At 44.9% G+C, this 22,419-nt stretch overlaps 1 long non-coding RNA gene across 1 annotated transcript in view; it reads right to left on the bottom strand.

Moving 5' to 3' along the window:
• Positions 1 to 22,419, bottom strand: part of LOC131202301 (uncharacterized) — a 36,164-nt gene that overhangs the window by 11,087 nt on the left and 2,658 nt on the right. The gene's annotated exons all lie outside the window — the stretch shown is intronic.

A 22,419-nucleotide genomic window follows, 5' to 3' on the forward strand; every position in this document is an offset into this window, starting at 1 on the left:
AGTTCCCCCAAAGTCCAGCAAGCATGTCTTGAGAAAGTTCCTTTGGCAAAACAGCAGGCATGAGTGGAAAAAGGTAACAGTAAAAGTTCCCCTCACACATATGTGCTAGTCTTTCCTGATTCTAGGGGGCGGTGCTCATCTCTGTTTCAAAGTCAAAGAGCCAGCGCTGTCTGAAGACGTCTCTGTGGTCATGTGGCCGGCATGACTCAATGCCAGAGGTACACAGAACGCTGTTACCTTCCCACCAAAGATGGCCCCTATTTTTCTACTTGCATTTTTTACATGCTTTCAAACTGCTAGGTTGGCAGAAGCTGGGGCAAGTAATGGGATATCATCCCGTTATGCAGCACTAGGGATTTGAACTGCTGAACTGCCGACCTTTTGATCGACAAGCTCAGTGTCTTAGCCACTGAGCCACCGTGTCCCTTTAAGTCCCTTTACCCTTTGAGTGGTAAAGCAAAGTCCAAAAGTCCAAATATTATAGAAGAGCCATCAAATGCAAGTCCAGAGCCAAAGTTACAAAATTTTAAATTGGGAGTCAAGGCACCTGGAATCTGGGTAAATGAAGGGTTTGAACTCGCCACTCTTCTTAAATAGAAGCAACTATAGGTGTTGCTGATTTGGAAGGAAAGTCTCTTTTCTAGTGAGGGGCATTGCACAGCACTGTTTTTTCTCTCTATATGACACACCCTTGCACTGGGAGGAGGTGGCAGCTCAGACTCTTCATTTTCAGAGACTGGGGGCAGCTGTGTCTTCTGGTCACCAGGCAACATAGCATCCTCTGCCTGGAACTCCTTAAACTGAGGTTTGTCCAGCATCTCTGGAACTGGCTATTCATTGTTGGTCTCCTCCTTAGAGTCCAAGCAGGCTATGATATTTTGTGGATAAATTATCTAGCACTATATAGAATATTTCTTTTGTTCCATGTATGTTAATTATTTGAGCAACTGTTATCTTTTAGCATACAGAAACAAAAATAGTAAGATTGTTTAGAGCGCACAAGGTTGTCTTTTCCCCTTCCAACTCTGCATCATGTGCAAGAATTATGTAAAAATAATTGTGCATGTAATCATATTTAAAGAGTACTTTAGTCCTAAAGAAGCATCATTATTTTCTTTATTTCACAGAATGGAAATGCTACTCCAGGGATAGACTTAGAGTAGTTTGGTTTTTTTTCCCTCCTTTTCCATTCAGTCATGTCTGATTCTTGGAAACTGCGTGGACAAGTCCCTGCAGTTTTCTTGGCAAAGTTTTTCAGAAGTGATTTGCCATTGCCTCCTTCCTAGGGCTGAGAGAAAGTGACTGGTCCAAGGACACTCAGCTGGCTTTGTGCCTAAGGCAGGAGTAGAACTCAATCTCCCAGTTTCTAGCTGGCTGGAGAATTCTGGGAGTTGAACTCCAAAAGTCTTAAAGCTGCCAAGTTTGAAGACCTCTGCCTTAAGAACTACGTCAAACTGGGTCTCTTTACAACCATACAAAAAAAACAAACAATTAAAGCATATATTTTTCATAATAAATTACATACAATAAAAATGTACAATTCCCATATAAAACCATAAACGAGAGCACAAAAAGTTGAATACCAGTTACCAAGTCTTGGAATTTATAATCCAGAAGTTTAGCAGAACAGAATTGTTTCCATCTCTTTTCTGAAAGGCAACAGACAGAGGTTCAGTCTTATCTCAAAAGAAAGGCTGTTCCATAAGAGTAGGGAAGCCACTAAAAAGTCTTGCTTCGCAGTCCCCAACCCTTAACATCTCAGGCAGGCAAAATCAGAAGTGGACATTGTCAGACTGAACACACAGGATGGGTAGATTCTACTATAGACTAGTGGTAGGTTTCAAAAAAATTTTACTACCGGTTCTATGGGTGTGGCTTGGTGGGTGTGGCTTGGTGGGCGTAACAGGGGAAGGATACTGTAAAATGCCCATTCCCTCCCGATCATCTGGGACTTGAGAGGCAGATAAAAGATGGGAGCAGGGCCAGTCAGAGGTGATATTTACCGGTTCTCCGAACTACTCAAAATTTCTGCTACCGGTTCTCCAGAACTGGTGTTGTGACCCAGGTTCCTGGACCCAGACTCCTGGACTCGGATGATTCAGAAAATGAGGGAGAAGACCTGGCAAGCCCTGTTTCTCTTGAGCCCTCTCCCTCCCTGGCACCCACTCAAAGGGAGGAGGAGGGGCTGGCACGGCCTGATTCTCCCGGGCCGTCTTCTGATTTGGCAACGCCCCAAGAGCAGTTTTGGAGTGACGCAAGATTACGAAGACTTGATCGACGTGCGCAGCAGCGGAAGAGTTGGGACAAAGCCAAGTCATAATTGTCATGCAGTGACATCTGCAGAGACTATAAATAGGAGGCGGGACTTCCTGGTTTTTTGTCTTGGACAAAGCAATGAATTTGGCGCGAGCTAACTATTTCATGGAGGGAAGAATATATTCGTGAGTAATTCTGGCCTTATCTATAATTTCCTCGTTATCTCCAGAAACTTGGCAGGCCCGTGGGTAGACGTGGCCAGGACATGTATCTATGTAAATAAAAGGAAAAAAGGAAGGCCTCTGACGGACTCTTTGCTGGGAGTATTGGGGAAGGAAACAGAACATTTTGTCCAAGACCTGACTAAAACATCTTCCACCAAAGATGGATCAGCAGCAGGTACAGCAGCAGTTAGAGCAGCTACAGCGGCTAATCAACAGCTCCAGCAGCAAGTGGCTCACTTGGCAGGCCAACTTGCTGCCAGGAATGTGCCTGCAGCCCCCATCCTCCCACTCCTCCTCCTCGCCGCAAGTGCCCGATAACCGTGCGGATAAGTTTTCTGGGCAGCCTGAGATGTTCCCGACCTTCTTGGGACAGTGCCAGCTCTACATGGCTATGGGGCCAGAGGATTTCCCAGACGACCGGGCTAAGGTGGCCTTCGTGATTAACCTTCTTTCCGGCTCGGCTGGTCGATGGGGCACGCCCTCTTGCTCCAGGACAGCCCCTGCTGGCGGACCAACAGCGTTTTGGCAGCACCTGCGCACCATGTATGAGGACCCGTTCGAATGCTGACGGCAACCAGGCGCCTTAAGGAACTCCGTCAAGGGAAACGCCCCTGCAGGAGTACATCGCGAATTTCGTCTTTTGTGCCAGGACTCTGACTGGAATGATGCAGCGCTGGTGGGCAGCGTTCAGGAGGGACTCTCAGAGGAATTGCAAGACGAGCTGGCCCGCGTGGGCGCCACGGACCCTCAACAACTTGGTGCCCTTTGTCTCCGCCTCGATGCCCGTCTGCAACGGCGACCGTCCGTCGCACCCCGGGACCCTCCGTCGACATCTGCACCCCACTTCCTGCACCACCAGCACCCAGGGTCGCCCACGTTTTGTAACCGCTGCGGAAGAGCCCATGGAGTTGGGAGCGGCCAGACCTCGCCTAACAGCCCAGGAGCGGAACCGGAGGCGCCAAGGGGGATTGTGCCTGTACTGTGGGGAGCCCGGCCACTTCGCTGCTTCTTGCCCCAGAAAGCGAAGTGGGGCACGCACGCCGGTCCCCGAATCACAGCGTGACCAATCGGGAAACGGAGCAGGCCCGACCTCGGGGGAACCCTAGGTCGGGCACGGACTAAGCCCCCACTGGACGGTGCGGAAGTAGACTCTGGGCCCCCTCGGCATCTGATTCTGGACACACGGATATGGTTGGGGAACCAGTCGGACGGGCTCCAGGCGCATGCGCTGGTGGACTCAGGGGCCACAACAAACTTTATGGACCAGGCCTTTGTGACCCAGTTTGCGGTCCCCGTGGTTCCGGTGGACCCTCCGATGCGGGTAGAGACAATTGATGGACGAGAACTGGTGTCCGGCCCCATTAAATTCGCCACCCAGCCTTTGCGCCTGGCTATTGGGGACCATGAGGAGGCGATCCAGTTTTATGTCACGGCGGACCTTCATTTTCCCTTGGTCCTTGGGTTGGCCTGGCTTCGGACCCACGATCCTCAGGTGGCCTGGTCGCGAACGCCATCTCTTTCCCGAGTCTGCAGTGCGTCGATCACATCCGCCACACCTGTGCCGGCCAGAACGTCCCCACCGCTGCCATCACCTTGCCTCCTGAGCTGGCGGACTTCACCGGCGTGTTCAGCGAGAAGGAGGCGGACCGACTACCCGCATCGGCCCTACGATTGCCCGTGGACCTTCTGCCCAACGCACCACTGCCTGTGGGGCGCCTGTATTCCATGTCGGGCCGAGTTGGCGCCCTCAGGGACTTCCTGGACAAAAACCTGGCCCGAGGGTTCATCCGCCTTCAAAGTCCCTCTCGGCCCCGGTCCTCTTTGTGAAGAAGAAGACAGGGGACTTGCGCCTATGCTGTGATTACCGCCGGCTAAACGCCATTACGGTGCGGAATCGCTACCCCTGCCGCTCATCCCGGAGCTACTGGAAAGGTTGCGGAGGCCACGATCTTCACCAAGCTCGATCTCCGGGGCCTACAACCTGGTGCGGATACGAGAAGGAGGCGAATGGAAGACGGCATTCGGCACCCGATACGGACACTCTGAATACACTGTCATGCCATTTGGGTTGACCAATGCTCCGCCGTTTTCAGCACTTCATGAGCAGCGTGTTCGAGACATGTTGGATCGGTTCGTGGTTATCTACCTCGGCGACATCCTGATTTACTCGGTCCAGGAAAGCCACCTTCGACACGTCAGTCTGGTTCTGCAACGCTTGCGGGAGCAACAACTCAATGCGTCTTCTTCCGGACTTCCATAGAATTCCTCGGGCATATCATCTCGCCCGAGGGCATAGCCATGGACCCATGTAAAGTAGAAGCTTTGTGTAGCTGGGAAGCCCCTCGTCGGGTGAGGGATGGTCAGCGCCTACTGGGCTTCGCCAACTACTACGGACCTTCATCCCGGGCTTCGCCACACTGACAGCTCCACTTACCCAGCTCCTCAGGAAGAAGATTGCATTCCGGTGGGGTCCCCCGCAGCAAGAAGCATTCACAGCCCTCAAGAAAGCCTTCGTCACGGAACCCGTCCTGAGGCATCCCGACCCGCTCCGGCCTTTTGTGGTGGAAACGGACGCGTCCAATGTGGCTCTGGGAGCGGTGCTGCTATAGGCTCCGACGAATGGCGGCACACTTTTCCCTGCGCTTACTACTCCGGAAACTCAACCCTTCCGAGCGCAACTACACTATCTGGGAAAAAGAGTTGCTGGCTATCAAGGCTGCATTCGAGGCTTGGCGACACCATCTGGAGGGCCCGACATCAGGTGGAGGTCGAGCGGACCATCGGAATCTCGAGCACCTCACCACAGCTCGGAAGTTGAACCAGCGGCAGATCCGGTGGTCGTTGTTTTGCCGGTTCAACTTCCGCGTGACCTACATTCCCAGCGGTCACAACCGGAGGCGGATGCCCTGTCCCGCAAGCCAGAGTACCTCTGCGCCAAGGACCCCTTCCTCCACGGACAGTGCTGCGGCAGAAGCCTTGGCGCAGCACGGAGCCAGTGGACTTGCGGGCCCAGGTGCGAGGCGCAGCGCCAGGACGCCTGGTCGCAGCAAAGGAGGCGGAGGTGGGCCCCGTCTCCTTGGACCTTGGAGGAGGACTTACTCAAGTTTGGGCGATTATATGTGCCCACAGGACCACTCCGAGCCCTCGTCATGACCCAGTGCCACGACAACCCTGCAGCAGGACATTTTGGGTTCTTCAAGACCCTCCACCTGGTGACACGGACCTTTTGGTGGCCCAGTGCGGCATGATATACATGCCTCACGTGACATCCTGCGTGCCGTGCCGGCAAGCCAAGACCGCCACGGGGCCCCTCCCGGCTCCTCCAGCCCTTGCCGACACCCGACAGACCCTGGGGCGATCTCTATGGATTTCCTGACAGACCTGCCGCCCTCTGGGTTCACCACGGTGCTGGTGGTGGTGGACATGCTCACCAAGATGGCACACTTCATCCCATGCCGCGGACTGCCCACAGCCGCAAAACGCCCGCCTCTTTCTGCAGCACATCTTCCGCCTCCATGGTCTACCGGACAGGGTGGTTTCGGACCGCTGGAGTTCAGTTCACAGCCCGCTTCTGGAAGAGCCTGATGGCGCGTTGGAGGTGCAGGTATGTCTGTCGTCATCGCACCATCCGGAGACCGACGGGGGTACAGAGAAGGTCATCGGTATACTGGAACAGTATCTCCGTTGCTTCATCAACCAGCAACAGGACAACTGGGCCGACTACCTGTCCCTGGCGGAGTTTGCTTTTAACAACTCTCAGCACACCTCTACTCAGATGACCCGTTCTTTGCCAATGTGGGGTACCATCCGCGGCTCTTCCCTCTGGCACCACCGGACTCTCCTGTTCCCGAAACGCAGACCTTCCTGACGGAATTGCATGCGGTCCAACAGTTGGTACGTCAGCAGCTGAATCGGGCAAAGGAGGACTACAAACGGTCCGCCGACCGCTCCCGACGGCAACGCCCCGCTGGCAGTTGGAGACCGGTGTGGCTCTCCACCAAACACCTCCCGTCCGACTGCCCGGTAAAGTTGGACCACCGATTCATCGGCCCGTTCCCTGTCGAGGCAGTCATCAACCCGGTAGCCTACCGACTGACCCTGCCACGATCCATGCGGATCCACCCGTTTTCACCGGTCCCTTCTGGTTCCTGAGGCCACACCGAGTCCCCTTCGGTGCCCAACAGCACCCGTCACTGTCGCTGAGGACGGATCGGAGGAATACGAAGTCCACAGCGTACGAGACTCTCGCTGGCTAAAGGGTCGTTTCCAATATTTGATCGCGTGGAAGGGATACGGGACTGATTTCTCCTGGGTAGATGCCTCCGACGTTCATGCCCCTGACCTGGTGCAGGCCTTCCATGAGCAGAACCCAGCCCGACCGCATCCCGATCGTCAGCCCCGGGGGAAGGGCCCTGCGGTGAGGGATAGTGTTGTGACCCAGGTTCCTGGACCCAGACTCCTGGACTCGGATGATTCAGAAAATGAGGAGAAGACCTGGCAAGCCCTGCTTCTCTTGAGCCCTCTCCCTCCCTGGCACCCACTCAAAGGGAGGAGGAGGGGCTGGCACGGCCTGATTCTCCCGGGCCTTCTTCTGATTTGGCAACGCCCCAAGAGCAGTTTTGGAGTGACGCAAGATTACGAAGACTTGATCGACGTGCGCAGCAGCGGAAGAGTTGGGACAAAGCCAAGTCATAATTGTCATGCAGTGACATCTGCAGAGACTATAAATAGGAGGCGGGACTTCCTGGTTTTTTGTCTTGGACAAAGCAATGAATTTGGCGCGAGCTAACTATTTCATGGAGGGAAGAATATATTCGTGAGTAATTCTGGCCTTATCTATAATTTCCTCGTTATCTCCAGAAACTTGGCAGGCCCGTGGGTAGACGTGGCCAGGACATGTATCTATGTAAATAAAAGGGGAAAAAAAGGAAGGCCTCTGACGGACTCTTTGCTGGGAGTATTGGGGGAAGGGAAACAGAACAACTGGTCAGAACCTGCTGAAACCCACCTCTGCTGTAGATCTGAAGATAACAAGGATCTGAGCCATAAAAGTCTTATCAGCACTTTGAAATGTATTCAGAAACCTATTTAGTCTGCAGCTATAGATGTTGTTCTGCTGAAATGACTGCCACAAGTCAGCAAGTGGGCAGATACATTTTGAATTAACTACAATTTCTAAACAGCCTTCAAAGATAGCTCCAAATAAAGTTCATTGAAGTCATCCAAATACAAAGTGACGAGGACACAATGACGGTCAACACCACACCACACTCCAAAAAGGACAAAGCTAGACAAAAGTTCAAGATACAAGTGTAGTGGAATAAATGTGAGGAGGAAAATATATCTCTGCATGAGATTTTTTTTTAGGAATAAAGCCTCTGGGCTAGATGTAAAAAATAGACTGATTTGGTTTTCTAATAGTACAAGAAATCTACTATGTACAATACAAGTAGCCCTCAACTTACAACTATTCATTTAGTGACTATTTGAATCACAACAGCACTGAAAAAAATTATGATGGTCCTTACACCTAAGGACCATCATAACATCCCCAGGATCACATGATCAAAATTTGAGTACTTAGTAACTGCCATGTGTTTATGACTGTTGTAGTCTCCCAGGATCATGTGATCACCATTTGGTGACCTTCCCAGCTGATTTCCAACAAACAAAGTCAATGGGGGAAGTTGGATTCATTTAATGATGACATGATTCTCTTAAAAACTGCCATGATTCATTTAACAATTTGGCAAAAAAAGGTTGTGAAATCAGTCAAAATTCATTTAATAACTGCCTTGCCTAGCAACAGAAATTCTGGTTCCAATTGTGGTCCTAAATCAAGGTCTACCTGTATACTTTTTTTTAATTATTTCACCTATTCCTAGTGCCAGATCCTGTCAGTTAAATATGTTCTACGGGTAATTCTGAATGTCAGTTGCTGTTCCTTTTGTCAAATTCCTTCACAGGTCTATAAGTTAGCTAAAAATAAAAGGAACAGGATAAATGTATTTATTCATTTATTTGTTTGTTTGTTTTTAATAAAATTTAATGACCTCGCATCTTATCATAGGGTAACTCTGGGTCATTAAAATATGTATATGGTAAAGGTAAATATTCCCCTCGCACATACATGCTAGTCGTTCCTGACTCTAGGGAGCGGTGCTCATCTCCGTTTCAAAGCCAAAGAGCCAGCGCTGTCTGAAGATATCTCCATGGTCATGTGGCTGGCATGACTAAATGCCAAAGGTGCACGGAACACTGTTACCTTCCCACCAAAGATGGTCATTGTTTTTCTTCTTGCATTTTTTATGTGGTTTCAAACTGCTAGGTTGGCAGAAGCTGGGACAAGTAACGGGAGCTCACCCCGCCACTTGGCTCTAGGGATTCGAACCGCTGAACTGCTGACCTTTCGATCGACAAGCTCAGCGTCTTAGCCACTGAGCCACCATGTCCCTTTATATATACATTAATACATAAATAAATTAAAATCAAACATTAAAATCTAAAGGCATGTGGGGAAGAGGAAGGAGGTAGAATGTGGGGAGGTGGGAACTGTTACTCGATCAACCACCACTACTGTGCTATTCCCCCATTGGTGCCCCAAGCCAGAACCATATCTTTAGACCCTTACAAATGTATAGGAGGGTTGGGGCCAACCTGACATCAGGGGACAAGTTGTGAGAAAAATTCCTTTGCATATTAAAAGAAATTCCCTATGTGATTCTTCTATTTTATCTCAGAAACACCATTTGTGTTCTTTGTAACAAATGTAACAACTTTTTGTATAGGACTATTAAGATATTGAAATCCCCAGGGCACCATATAAAACAGTATATTTATGTGACTGTACTAAAATCACAAAATGACGGGAAAATCATCTAGATTGGGATCAATCAGGAACAAATTCTCTGGCAGCTGCCACAATAATGTCTGCATCCTGCTGTGATGTTGACTCAGGCAGTGCCTTTAAAGTCAAGTAAGTTAAATAAAGAGCCACGGGTGTAGCCTTCAAGCAAAGTCCAAAAACAAAAACTCATTTCAGAAATCTGAGTGTGTCTGCTCGACGAGAAAAAGCTTTCCATGCTACGAAGATGATGAGTCTCTCAAATTAATTTTATCTAAAGCTGAATCTCAAAGTCCAACTCCAGAGTCTTTTAACTTTGGGGTCTTAAAAGGGCTGCCAGGAGCAACAAATAATTTGGGGACCTACAGAAAACACCATCCTCTGAAATAGATTGAACTGAGTGGAGTAAACTTTTCAAAGCCCCAGTAAATACTGCACAGATTTGAAACCTATTCTCCAAAAATCTAGACCAGTGGTTTCCAACATGGGGCCCATGCCCCACAGGGAGACAAGTTGATTTTTAATGGGGGGCAATCTGAACCTTGTTTAAACCAAGTTAATGGCCTTTTAGGCTTCCTCTGTGTGAGTAGAGTTCACTTTTTGAATAAAGTAAGAATTATTTGTCACCGGGGGGGGGGGGACATCAGGATTTTAGAGATGTTTAGGTGGGGCATGGCCGAAAAAAGGTTGGGAACAGGGTGAAATGCTCCCGGTTCGGACCGGATCAGACGATCTGGTAGCAATGGGGGTGGGTAGTTCAGAGAACCGGTAGCAAAAATTCCTGCCCCCCACCTGCCCATGCCCACCCAATCACCCAGTCCCCACTTGCCTACTTGGCAGCTTGCTGCTTCTTTCGGGCTCGCTCACTATTCCTGCCTTGCTTCGGCTGCTGCAATCAATTGCATCAGCTAGCAACTCAATCTGCCTGCCTGTAATCCATCTCATCAGTGAGCAATTCAATCTGCCTGCCTGGTCCCTTCAATTGGGTAAGTAAGGTGGGGGGCTTTAAAAAAATAGTTAATTGGGTTTTTTTTTAGGAGTTTTATTTTTTTTTAGACATAGCAATTTAAAGTTAAGGAAGTTTTAAATTTAGCTGCTTTTATCTAAAAATATAAATAAAATAAAATAAAATAGTAAAATAAAATATTTGTGCAGCTTTCTGAGATTTGGTGTATTTCTGTAGTGTTTCACTCTAACTACACAAACACACAAAATCTCACAGAGCTGTATGTGACCTTTTGTGTGTGTGAGAGAGAGTCAGTTCTGTTGTGTTGTATGTGTGTAAAGTGTAAAAGTTGGTTTTTGAGCTGTTTGTGATTGTGTGAGGTTCCTGCTTGTTGCAGGGGCCATTTTGGGTGAAGTAAGCTGCTTTTATATTGTGTGTGAGTCAGTTGTGTTGTGTGTTGTGTGTGTGTAAAGTGTGAAAGTTGATTTTTGGTACCTCTTATTGTTTTGTGTACTTTATTATTCTTATTATTTATTGGCCACGCCCACCTGGTCACCTGACTACCAAGCCACACCCACCAATTAAGCCATGCCCACAGAACTGGTAGGGAAAATTTTTAGATTCCACCCCTGGGTGGGAACCACTGATCTACACAGAATTGGTACAATACATATATTCCATTCTGCTAGATTTGAATCTAAGTCCCCCCCCACTAATTATCCAAGCTATCACACCATCTCAGTGTGCTGCTTTGTGATATGACATATTAGGTTTGTATGAGATGACTTTGATTCACCTCAAGGAAGTGCTTTTGATCATCTCACAGTCTCTTCGCTCACTTGCTTTTTGCAAGCAGGAGAGGCTTTCTGCCTGCAGAGGAAGCTGCCAGGGAGACCTCTGCCCCTGGCGATGCAAGGTGAAAAATGCTGTGGCTTTTTGCTTTAGAAGGGAGATTGCTGCTGCATGGCTTCACAAGGCGTATTCAAGGGGTATTTTGTTTGAACCTCTCTCTCTCTCTCTCTCTCTCTCTCTCTTTTTAAGCAAAGCTCTTTGTATAAAAATCTCAACAGCCTTCTTACACACAGTAAAGTATGTGGCTTATGTTTGGGCACTTCACTAGATATAGCCTAACCTTGTTCATTCAGAAATAACTTCATCTGGGTTCTGTAACACTTAAAACTTCAGGAACTATTTTTGCTGAAATGTTTGCTACGTAAACAAAACTTAAGAAATTGATGAAATAAAACCAACACATTTCCTACACCAAAAGCCTAATTAAACTTGAGAAGTCTCATATGAACATATAAACAAATAACAAGGCATTATTTAGATGACAGAACCATTAGGGAGTTGGGAGGAATGTGGCACTATGCGTTTTCTTCCCAGGTGGAAATATAACTTTGATTTCTTCTGCCACACCTTTTCAGCTAGAGGCATTGTGTTGAATCAGTTCATTGCTGAAACCAAGAGAGAGTGAAAACATCCCTGCTATGAACCAAGCCACAAATCTTTACACATAAGTGCACATAAATGCAGCTGAGTTGGAGTGAAGTAGCTGGTTCTTGATTGTGGAATTGGGTCAAAGAGCAAACAAGTGAAGACTGAGATTCAAATGTTTGAGAGTCATTTCTGGTCAGAACTGCTTTCAACAAAGGAGAAAGAGTTAAAGGTCCAGAAAATGGAGTCACTTGTTTCAATAACCCCAGTACCAATCAGAAGGAACTGGCAGGGCCAAGCCATCTGAGAAGCTATAAATAAAATATAGGAATGAGCTCTCCAGGGATCTGTCAATTATATTACCTTGCCTCCTCCTATTAATTTCATCAAGATGCTGAGCTGTAATCTCCATTTTTTAGGAAGCAGTGCCCTCCAGTGGAAGCAGTTCCACATTGTAATTTGAGACTGTATCTCAAATTATCTAATCTCCCTGCACGCATATAAGGAAGAAGACAGGGCATAAGCTTTGATCTTCAAACTCTCTCCTATTTCCAAATCCCTTTGTTTCAGTGGGATTGAGGCCACAGAAGTACAACTGAGCTCTGACTCATAGTTTCTGATCTATGCTTTTGCAGTTGCAACCTAGCACAGAAGGCTCCAGAACCTTTCCCCACTTGTCTTTAACTGCAGCACAAACATGCCCCAATAACCTTCTTTTAATGTGTCTTGATGACATTGCCTTTATCTGATTGCCAGCCTTAAGATAGCCCTAGCTGTACCAGTATTAGTATTTCCCCTTATACTGACAGTCAGTGGAAGTAAGTACACATTTTAAATTTCCCTTATCATTCTACTGGGACGTGCATAAGAGCACCAGCGTGCCTACCGTTCCTGTCCTACTGTTCCCTTTGATTGTATCCAATTCATATAGTTATTTCATTCTTATGCTTATATATATGCTTATATATCGTATAGTTATTTCTTGCTTATGCTTATATATACTGTTGTGACAAATAAATAAAATAAAAAATACTGGTAGACTAGACATCAACATCTCTGCATCTATTTCCCTATTTAGTTTTGCTCAATATAGTCAGTTGATGTCAAGTTGTTTCTTAATCATGTTATCTCCTGGTCAGATTTCTAACATGCCGTGAGTTTTCCCATTCTGCAGAATCTTTGGTGCATCTTTAGCTCCATTTAAATAACTGAAAAATAGAATAACAGAGTTGGAAGGAACCTTGGAGATTTTCTGCTCAGGCAGAAAAATCTATGCCATTTCAGACAAATCATTGTCCAATCTCTTCTTAAAAACCTCTAGTGTTGGAGCACCCACAACTTCTGACAGCAAGTTGTTCCACTGATTAATTGTTCTAACTGCCAGGAAATTTCTCCTTACTTCTAGGTTACTTCTCTCCTTGATTACTTTCCATCCATTGCTTCTTGTCCTACCTTAAGATGCTTTGGAGAATGGGTTGACTTCAGAGGTGGGTTTCAGCAGGTTCTGACCAGTTCTGGAGAACCGGTAGTGAAAATTTTGAATAGTTCGGAGAACTGGTAGTAAAAATTCTGACTGGCCCCGTCCCCATCTGTTCTCTGCCTCCCAAGTCCCAGCTGATAGGGAGGAAATGGGAATTCTGTAGTAACCTTCTTCTGGATTGGGGAGGGAATGGAGATTTTACAGTATCCTTCTCCTGGAGTGGGGTGGGAATGGAGATTTTACAGTATCCTTCCCCTGGCACACCCAGCAAGCCACGCCCACCAAGCCATGCCATGCCCAGCAAGCCATACCCACAGGTAGTAAAAAAAATTGAAACCCACCACTGGTTGACTTCCTCTTCTTTGTAGCAGCCCCTTAGATATTGGAACACTGCTATCATGTCACCCCTGGTCCTTCTTTTCATTAAACTCTTTTCATTAAACGAGACATACCCAATTCCTGCAACGATGCAACTGTGCTTCATGTGTTTTAGTTTGCAATTCCGTAATCATCTTTGTTGCTCTTCTCTGTACTCTTTCTACCCTTTCTCTATTCTCTTTTTTCAACTTCTTTTTTATATCATAGTGGCCAAAATAGAATGCAATATTCCAAGTATGGTCTTACCAAAGCATTATAAAGTGGTATTAACATTTCACATGATCTTGATTCTATCCCTCTGTTAATGCAGCCTAGGACTGCATTGGATTTCTTGGCAGCTGCAGCACACTGGTGATAGATAAGTGATTGTCCACTGGGATTTCAAAATCCCTCTCTCAGTTACTATTATTGAGCCAGGTGCCACCTATACCAGCGGTCACCAATTGGTGGTCCGTGGACCACTGGTGGTCCGTGAGAAAATTTTGGTGGTCCCCAGAAAAATTATTTGCATTTTTTATATTGCACTAAATCAGGGGTCCTTAAACTAAGACCCCTGGGCCGGATACGTGCAATGAACATTTGTGTTGCTGCAGAGAGTCTCCCCCTTCAGGGTCTTTTTGTGTGGGTCAGAGGGGGGCAGAAATTCTGACTCAGGGTCTGCTTCAGCCTCCTGGTGTGAGGCTTTGGGCGAAGGCTGGAGGAAAGCGTCACTGTTGGTGAAGAGCCGCAGGGCCTTGTTCCAGTAGGACTGCATCATGGCCTGGAACTGGCTGACAATCTCACCCTGCTGAGCCTCCAGGTGCCAGTACCTGGCCTTGCACTCCCGCAGGTCTTCCTTCTGCTTGGAAAGCCTATGCTCGTAGTCCTCAGTGAGGTGCTTCTGCTGAGCCTCTTTCTTGGTCAGATTCAATTTGAATTGAGCTATTTTGCCAACTCTTTCTCATGGTGGCTGCTTAGCTCCAGCAACTGCTTCCTGTTGGATCCCTAAGGAGCCCAGGTGGGCAGGTGAGGAGTGGCGAGTAGAAACTAGCAAGGTGCCCCTCGACGTGAGTGACATTGAGTTGGCCATGCCCACCCAGTCACATGACCACCTTGCCACATCCACCCAGCCGGTCATTAGGCAGATCATATTAGTGGTCCACGGGATTTAAAATTATGAATTTAGTGGTCCCTGAGGTCCGAAAAGTTGGTGACCCCTGACCTATACTATACCTGTGCATTTGGTTTTTCTTGCCTAAATGTAGAACCTTACTTTTTTTCACCATTGAATCTCATTTTGTTACATAGGGCCCTGTGTTCAAATCTGTCAAGATCCTTGTATATCTTAAGTGTATCTTCTGGAGTATTGGCTATTCCTGCCAGCTTGGTGTCATCTCCAGATTTGATGAGTTCTCCATCTATCCCCTCATCTGAATCATTGATGAAGATACTGCAGGGTACTGGCGCTAAGACACAGTCTTGGAGTACCCCACTGTATAATTCCCTTCATATAGATGCAGTTCCATTAATGACTACATGTTGAGTATGGTTGGTCAGCCAGTTAGGAATTCCATTTTGTGGTAAGTGGATAGTGGTATCTCTGCTCTTTAATATTATTTAACTTTCCTCTCCTACAATTTTCATTTGGAAGCAACACATGCAAAACTGGTGGAAACCAATTATTATATACAGTTCAACAATTCACAAAGGACGAAAACAAGTTGTGAGATACCAACCAGTAATCTATCATAGATCATCTTAAGGCTCCTCCCAAAGTACATTCAGATCTAGACGTATCTTTCTATCAGAATGGATCCCCTTGCATTCTGTTTTGGGCATAGAAAAACTCTGATCCTTTCAAACCAACCTCTGTCCTATATCTGTTAGATTTCCAAGCTGATTCCCAGGTCAAGAGATTTTAAGAAATCAATCTAAATAGCACGTGCTTAGCAGTAGGGAGGAGCCTATACAGTGAAGTGGAATGTAACAGGCCAATTAATAATTCTTTGCTGCTTCAGGATGCAACTCTCTGCCTGATGTCAATTGTTGCCAGTCTAGCTATCTGTCAGAATTTGTCTCTACCTTAGCCATCACCCAACCCTAACCTAAATTAATGAGAGTAATTAATGAGAGTAAAAGAAAGCCAGGAGAATCCACCAATACTTGTCCTTAATACACCTTGTATGTGTAAATAAGGAGAGTACCATTTGCTTGCATCATACCTGTGGTAGGATAAAATTTACCAGTATGGGCAGAAAATTTTATGTTAGTATTGTTTCCAGCAAGTTCAAGGACTGAGGGATAGCATTTTTATTTGACTTTGAGGAAAAAGTTACAGTTTAATCTGGTTTTTCAGTACCATCATAACTTTGATCACTGATCAAGTGGTTGTGAGAAGCACCTGTAATTAAAGAGCTTGAGCACGTATAGGTGAGCCTTGATAACAGAACAACACAGAAGAATCTCTCAGAATATTTTTCTCCACATAGCTTACTTAACTTTTTGAAACTCTTAAGGTGGTAGTGTAAGAAGAGAGAAATTGTGGTTCTTAATATTTCTTAGAATGATATTATTTAGAAATGATTAATTCCATGTTCACAGGACATCCTATGAAAAAGGAATTAGGCGATTTCCCTTAATTAGTTCATATTGTCTACTAGAAATAGTATTGTTTTTATAAACAATTGAAAAGCAATTAAGTTGACTGTTGAACCTATTTAATTAGGTGTGAATCACAGTTGCAAATAAAGCAGTAATATTTTTGGGATAGAAGAAATCTAGAAGGTATGGGTAAAGAATTTGAGGGATTGGTTGAGAATTCTGGCTTATGTAAGTGATGCTATTGCTTTGAAAAAAGAAGAAGGGGAGATTAGTGAAATGTGGCAATTGCAGGGGTGAAATTCGAACTGATTAGATCATCTCGGGCAAACGTAGGGACAATTTGAATCAGTTCACCGCCCAGTCGCCCAGTCACCGGTCACCTCTTCCGACAGCTCACTTGGCCCTTCAGGCCTCTCAACCCACCCATCCACCCCTCTCTCCCTCCCTCCCTCCCTCTCTCCCTCCCAGGGACTACCTTAAAGGGACAGCCTGCAGCAGCTCCACTGTGAATGGAGGGAGAAAAGTTTGGATTCTCTCTGCTGCATGTAACGTTGAATTCTGTGGCAGAGAGAATCTAAACTATTCTCCCTCCATTCGCAATGGAGCTGCTGCAGCCTGTCCCTATAAGGTAGTCCCCGGGAGGGAGGGCCGGGGGGGACACCATAAAGGGAGGAGCATCTCCACTGTGAATGGAGGGAGAAGCATTTCCTATGAGCCCTTCTCATGCTCATACACACATTTTTTCCTATCGAGTTCTATGGGCGTGGCGTGGGGGGTCATGTGACTGAGTGGGCATGAGTGACATAGAGTTGGCCACGCCCATTCAGTCACAGGAACCCCACCCTCAGAACCAGCAGGGGAAAAATTTGAATGTCACCACTGGGCAATTGGTACTCAGCTAGAAATCCACAAACTGGAAATGGTTTGAGCCATGCTGCATTATCAGAACACAGAGAAACTGTGAAGAGAAAGAAAATAAACTCTGCACTGTATGAGACAAGATAACATTCCCAGCAAGTAACTTTAGATTCCATTACCACTGAAATTAATTCAGTGCCTTTAATTCCATGTTTTACGGAGACTTCCATTTTCACATCTTTATTTGTCAATAAGGTATCAACATAAGCACACATGTAAAGATCAGTGATTTCATGTAATATAGCATATACCTGAAATAGTTGCTCTATAAATTAATGAATAAATAGCAATTCTGGAACTTCAAAATATTCAAGCCATTCCATACCTCTCACACAGTTTTTCTCATATAACAATGAAATAAAATATCATATGAATATAAACATTAATAGAATTCGTTGTCTAAACCAAATTAATGACTTGTATAAAGGAACTGTTCCTAATGCACAATGGTGCTAACATTAGAGATCAGCAATTTGGCAACTGTTTAAAAGATCTCTTTCTCTTCCTTAAAATAAATGTTGTCAGCTATGTACATGGGAATACTATTTTTATAAAGTTTATTTTTTGTTTGCAGATATATTATTTTTTATTGTTTCAATGCATAACACAATTTCTAGTTATAGATCATAAATGTCTTGCTTTTATATATGGGCTACTCAATGTTGGTAACATACCGAATGCAAAAAGTAAAATACAAGCAAGATGCAGAAATCTCCAAATTGTACAGTTGTAATATTTTGATATTCTGCTGTAAAAAAGGGGAAAAAATAAAGCAGTGCACATTCTAGGTGCTGAATCCCCCCATCAAAAAAAAAAAAAAAAAAAAACTCCTTTAGAAGCATAATGCCATAGAATTACCAAACTTCAAAGATTCTGTCTAAATGGATTATCTCTAACAAAAAAGAAAAGGACATAAAACATAGGATAATGAATAAAAGATTATATCACCTGAATGCCCCAATATATTAGCATAATCTATATAATACTGAAACTTTGAACTTTGAACTGGTTGAAATGGTGTATTGCAGAGCAACAATTTTTGAACCAAGGCTAATTTACAAAATGCATCCAAAATCCGAGGCCTGTGGAACTGAAAATTTGGTAAATTTTATAAAACATTTTATACTAAACTATGACATACTAAAATTATTAGAAAGTATTTTATGGCATAATACCAGGGGTGGGCTGCTGGGAGTTCACAGGGGTTTGGGAGAAACTGTAGCTAAGATTCTGTGCAGTTCGGAGAACCCCAAATCCCACTCATGGCTGGCTCCGCCCTGCCCATCCCGCCCCCCCCCCTCCCAGGAGTCCCCACGCAGCCTGTTTTAGATGCAGGTAATTACAGGGTGTGCGCGGAGGCTCAGGGATGGCAAAAAACGGGCCTACTGGAAGTTTGGGAAGGCCAGAAATAGGCTTGTTTCCAGCCTCCAGAGGGCCTCCAGAGCCTAAGGAGGCCGTTTTTGCCCTCCCGGAGGCTCAACAAAAGCCTCTGAAGCCTGGGAAGGGCTAAAACGCCCCCCCACCATAGTGCAGGAGGCCAACTAGGCCACACCCACATGGCCACACCCACCCAGCAACCAGGCAGAGAACTCCTTGTTAAAAATTTTGAAGCCCATCCCTGCATAATACAAAATGTCATAAACACTTCCTGTGGTCAAATGTTGGTGTTTCACTATGCTATACAGTTCAATATAAGTTCATATTGAACTGTATAGTATCAAGGCAGATACATCCCTGATTGTATCCCTGAATTTTTAAGAACTTTTCCAATACATTAGAAGCTCTGCTACTGTTGGAGATATTAAGGAGTTTGGTAGGGATGTATCTCTGAAATATCTCTGAATAGCCAACACTCCAGAAGATAGGCTCAAGTTACAGAAAGATCTTGACAGACTTGAACATTGGGCGCTATCTAACAAAATGAAATTCAACAGTGAAAAAAGTAAGGTTCTACATTTAGGCCAAAAAAACAAAATGCACCAGTACCGTATATGTGGTACCTTGCTCAATAGTAGTACCTATGAGAGGGATCTTGGAGTCCTAGTGGATAACCATCTAGATATGAGCCAGCAGTGTGCAGCAGCTGTTAAAAAAGCCAACACAGTTCTGGGCTGCATAAACAGAGGGATAGAATCAAGATCACGTGAAGTGTTAGTACCACTTTATAATGCCTTGGTAAGGCCACACTGGAATATTGCATCCAGTTTTGGTCGCCACGATGTAAAAAAGATGTTGAGACTCTAGAAAGAGTGCAGAGAAGAGCAACAAAGATGATTAGGGGACTGGAGGATAAAACATATGAAGAACGGTTGCAGGAACTGGGTATGTCTAGTTTAACAAAAAGAAGGACTAGGGGAGACATGATAGCTGTGTTCCAATATCTCAGGGGCTGCCACAAAGAAGAGGGAGTCGGGCTGTTCTCCAAAGCACCTGAGGGTAGAACAAGAAGCAATGGGTGGAAACTGATCAAAGAAAGAAGCAACTTAGAACTAAGGAGAAATTTTCTGACAGTTAGAACAATTAATAAGTGGAACGACTTGCCTTCAGAAGTTGTGAATGCTCCAACACTGGAAATTTTTAAGAAAATGTTGGATAACCATCTGACTGAGATGGTGTAGGGTTTCCTGCCTGGGCAGGGGGTTGGACTAGAAGGCCTCCAAGGTCCCTTCCAACTCTGATGTTATGTTATGTTATGTTATGTTATGAAACAATGACCCAAGAAGTCATGGGTTGTATAGTTATTTTATAAATGCCAATGAAATGATCAGCCCATACCTATTTCCAATCCCCATCTTTATTCCAAATGGTTGGAAGTTATTATAGTATTATAGTTAACTTTACATTTACAGCAAAATCCCGCTGTAAATGTAAGGCTAACTATAATTTTACGAATGTAATCATGAATGTAATGGAGCCTGCCAATTACATTCGTAACCCAAGGAGTCATAGGAATGAATCATGTAATTTGAACATGATCACTCCCTGCTTTCGCCCACGTATTTGCTAATCAAATGCACGGATTGTTAAGTGCACAAGGTATCTCAGGGTAGGGGGGGGCTAGTGTTTCTGGCCATCCAAGGCCTCCCCTGACCACTGAGATATCTCATGCTTCCCCGCACCCATCCTGCCCAACCGGGTCACTTACCCTTACATAGAGCTCTATGATCAACGGAGCTGTCTCCTCTCCAGACTCTCTGCTGCGGTTTCGCCTTGAGCAAAGGAATGGCTCCATTTGTGCAGGCAGAGAACTTGAGGAAAGGCCTTTGCTGATGACAACGGAGGCCCAGAGGGACACGTGCAACCTCCCAGCCTCCATTCTGGTTGGCAAAAGACTTACGACCTTTGCGACTGTAAATGGAGACCTGGAGGGATGCATGCACCCCTCCCAGCCTCCGTACTCGGTGGCAAGGGCTTTTTGCAAAACAAAGGGAAGGCTTTGGTTCTTCAGGCCTTCCTTCCATTTGCAAAGCCTTTTGCCACAGATCTCGTCCAAGCCTCCATTTGCAGAGAGCAGAAGTCTAAAGTACCATGAGATCATGCAATATCATTAGCGTGAGATCTCGCACTACTGATTTCATGTGATCTTGTGGTACTTAAGGCCTCCGTTCTCTGCAATCACACTGAAGCCTGAATCACTGAAGCAGGCTAAGAAACCAAAGGCTCACTAGATCTTTGCAAGGTGAGTATCCATAGGCCTAGTGCCTGTGGAGACCTGGCTAGGGGGTGGGGAATAGGCAGGGTGAATGTTGCAGAGCCTCTGTGATTGTTCGCAAGTATGAACAACTGTCGTGCTGCAACATTCATAACTTTGGGATTGTGTCATAAGTAGGTTTGGGTGTGGGTGTTAATGTCATAACTTTGAATGGTCGCTAAGTGAACTGATGTAACTCAAGGATTACCTGTACTGTATATGAGATCAGAAATAATGTTTTTTTGTCCAGACATTATTCATGTTTGTTCAAAAGGAATTCCCACTGAGAAATTATTGATAGGATTAAAACACTAAAAATAAAGCTTAACACATTCCGTATGTGCCGTTATACTCTAGGCACTAAAGTTATACCTATAATAGACTCTAGCTTTTCCCCATGTCAGTGATGAAAAAAATGTTCATAATACTACAAAATGCAAAGCTCGTCTAAGATATGCATGTTGGAATGAATATATGAATGACCATTGAAACTGAATGAAGGTGGAATTATGAGCTTGCTGATGTAGAAATAAATTGCACCAAGCTCAGCTGTGAAAACTGCAGGAAAGGGAAACTATAGTAAAGACACGGTATCAGATCTAGGAACTGCACAATTGATTGCCTTAAAAGCAATCTATGCTTGAAGCCAGGTGAATTTGTAATTTGTGGTAGACTTTAAAATATATCTCAGCTTCTGAACTACCTAATTGAGATGAACAAAATCAATATCATATAGGGAACCATTGAGATGACCTTGTAGAAAATATTCAGAAAACCATTACAAAAACAAAATGTATCTAAGCATGACCTGTGGCTCAGTGGGAAGGGAATGTATTAGTATCACTGTTCCTCTCTGGCTCCTTGTGGCATAAGAGGAAGGGAAGAGAAAAAAGGTAATAACCTATCCATCCTACAATAATCATAGTATAGTAACCAGATTGTATGAGTAGAATATATTTCTAGTCTTGTTGAGGATTGAAAAGCTGAAAAATGGGGGAGGGGGGACCACTGAATATTCAGAATGCTAGTATTTCATTGGAAGATAAATGCCACTTGGTTAAAAAGAAAATACAAATTTAATTAAGAAATAATGTTTTGAGTAGATTACAGTGCTTTGCTGCTATAAATATTACAGATCTCTTGGATACTGTTTTCTACAGAATTTTTTTGAGCTAAAGCAAAATATATGAATGTAGCCAAATATATGAATAAAGACTGACTTATAGTTTACTAACATGTGTAACAAAACAATGGAATAAAACCACCAGTTTGACTTACAAATAAACCATCTGATGTAGGGGTATAAAACTTCGACAACTTTAAGGCTGGCTGGGGAATTGTAGGAGCTGAAGTCCAAAAATCTTAAAAGTTGCATATCCCTGATATAATGCAAGTCCAAGTTAGTACCATACATACACCCTTGTCTAGAAAATAGCATTTTTTTTAAAAGCAGACTCTCTCCTTCCTTTTACCTAGATCTTTTGCACTATTGTTTAGCATTTCAGATTCATATTCTGGCCAGTAGGACTCTCCCATTATAATTTAAGAAAACAACTATCTTTATTTCAAGTAAAATACATGAGGACGAGAACGATTCTGGTTTAAGAATGCATTTATTTGCATTTATTAATCTGGGCAAAAAAATATTTCTAATAGTAGAAAAAC

Source organism: Ahaetulla prasina, chromosome 7 (genome assembly GCF_028640845.1).
Source record: "Ahaetulla prasina isolate Xishuangbanna chromosome 7, ASM2864084v1, whole genome shotgun sequence".
NCBI classification, from domain to species: Eukaryota; Metazoa; Chordata; class Lepidosauria; order Squamata; family Colubridae; genus Ahaetulla; species Ahaetulla prasina.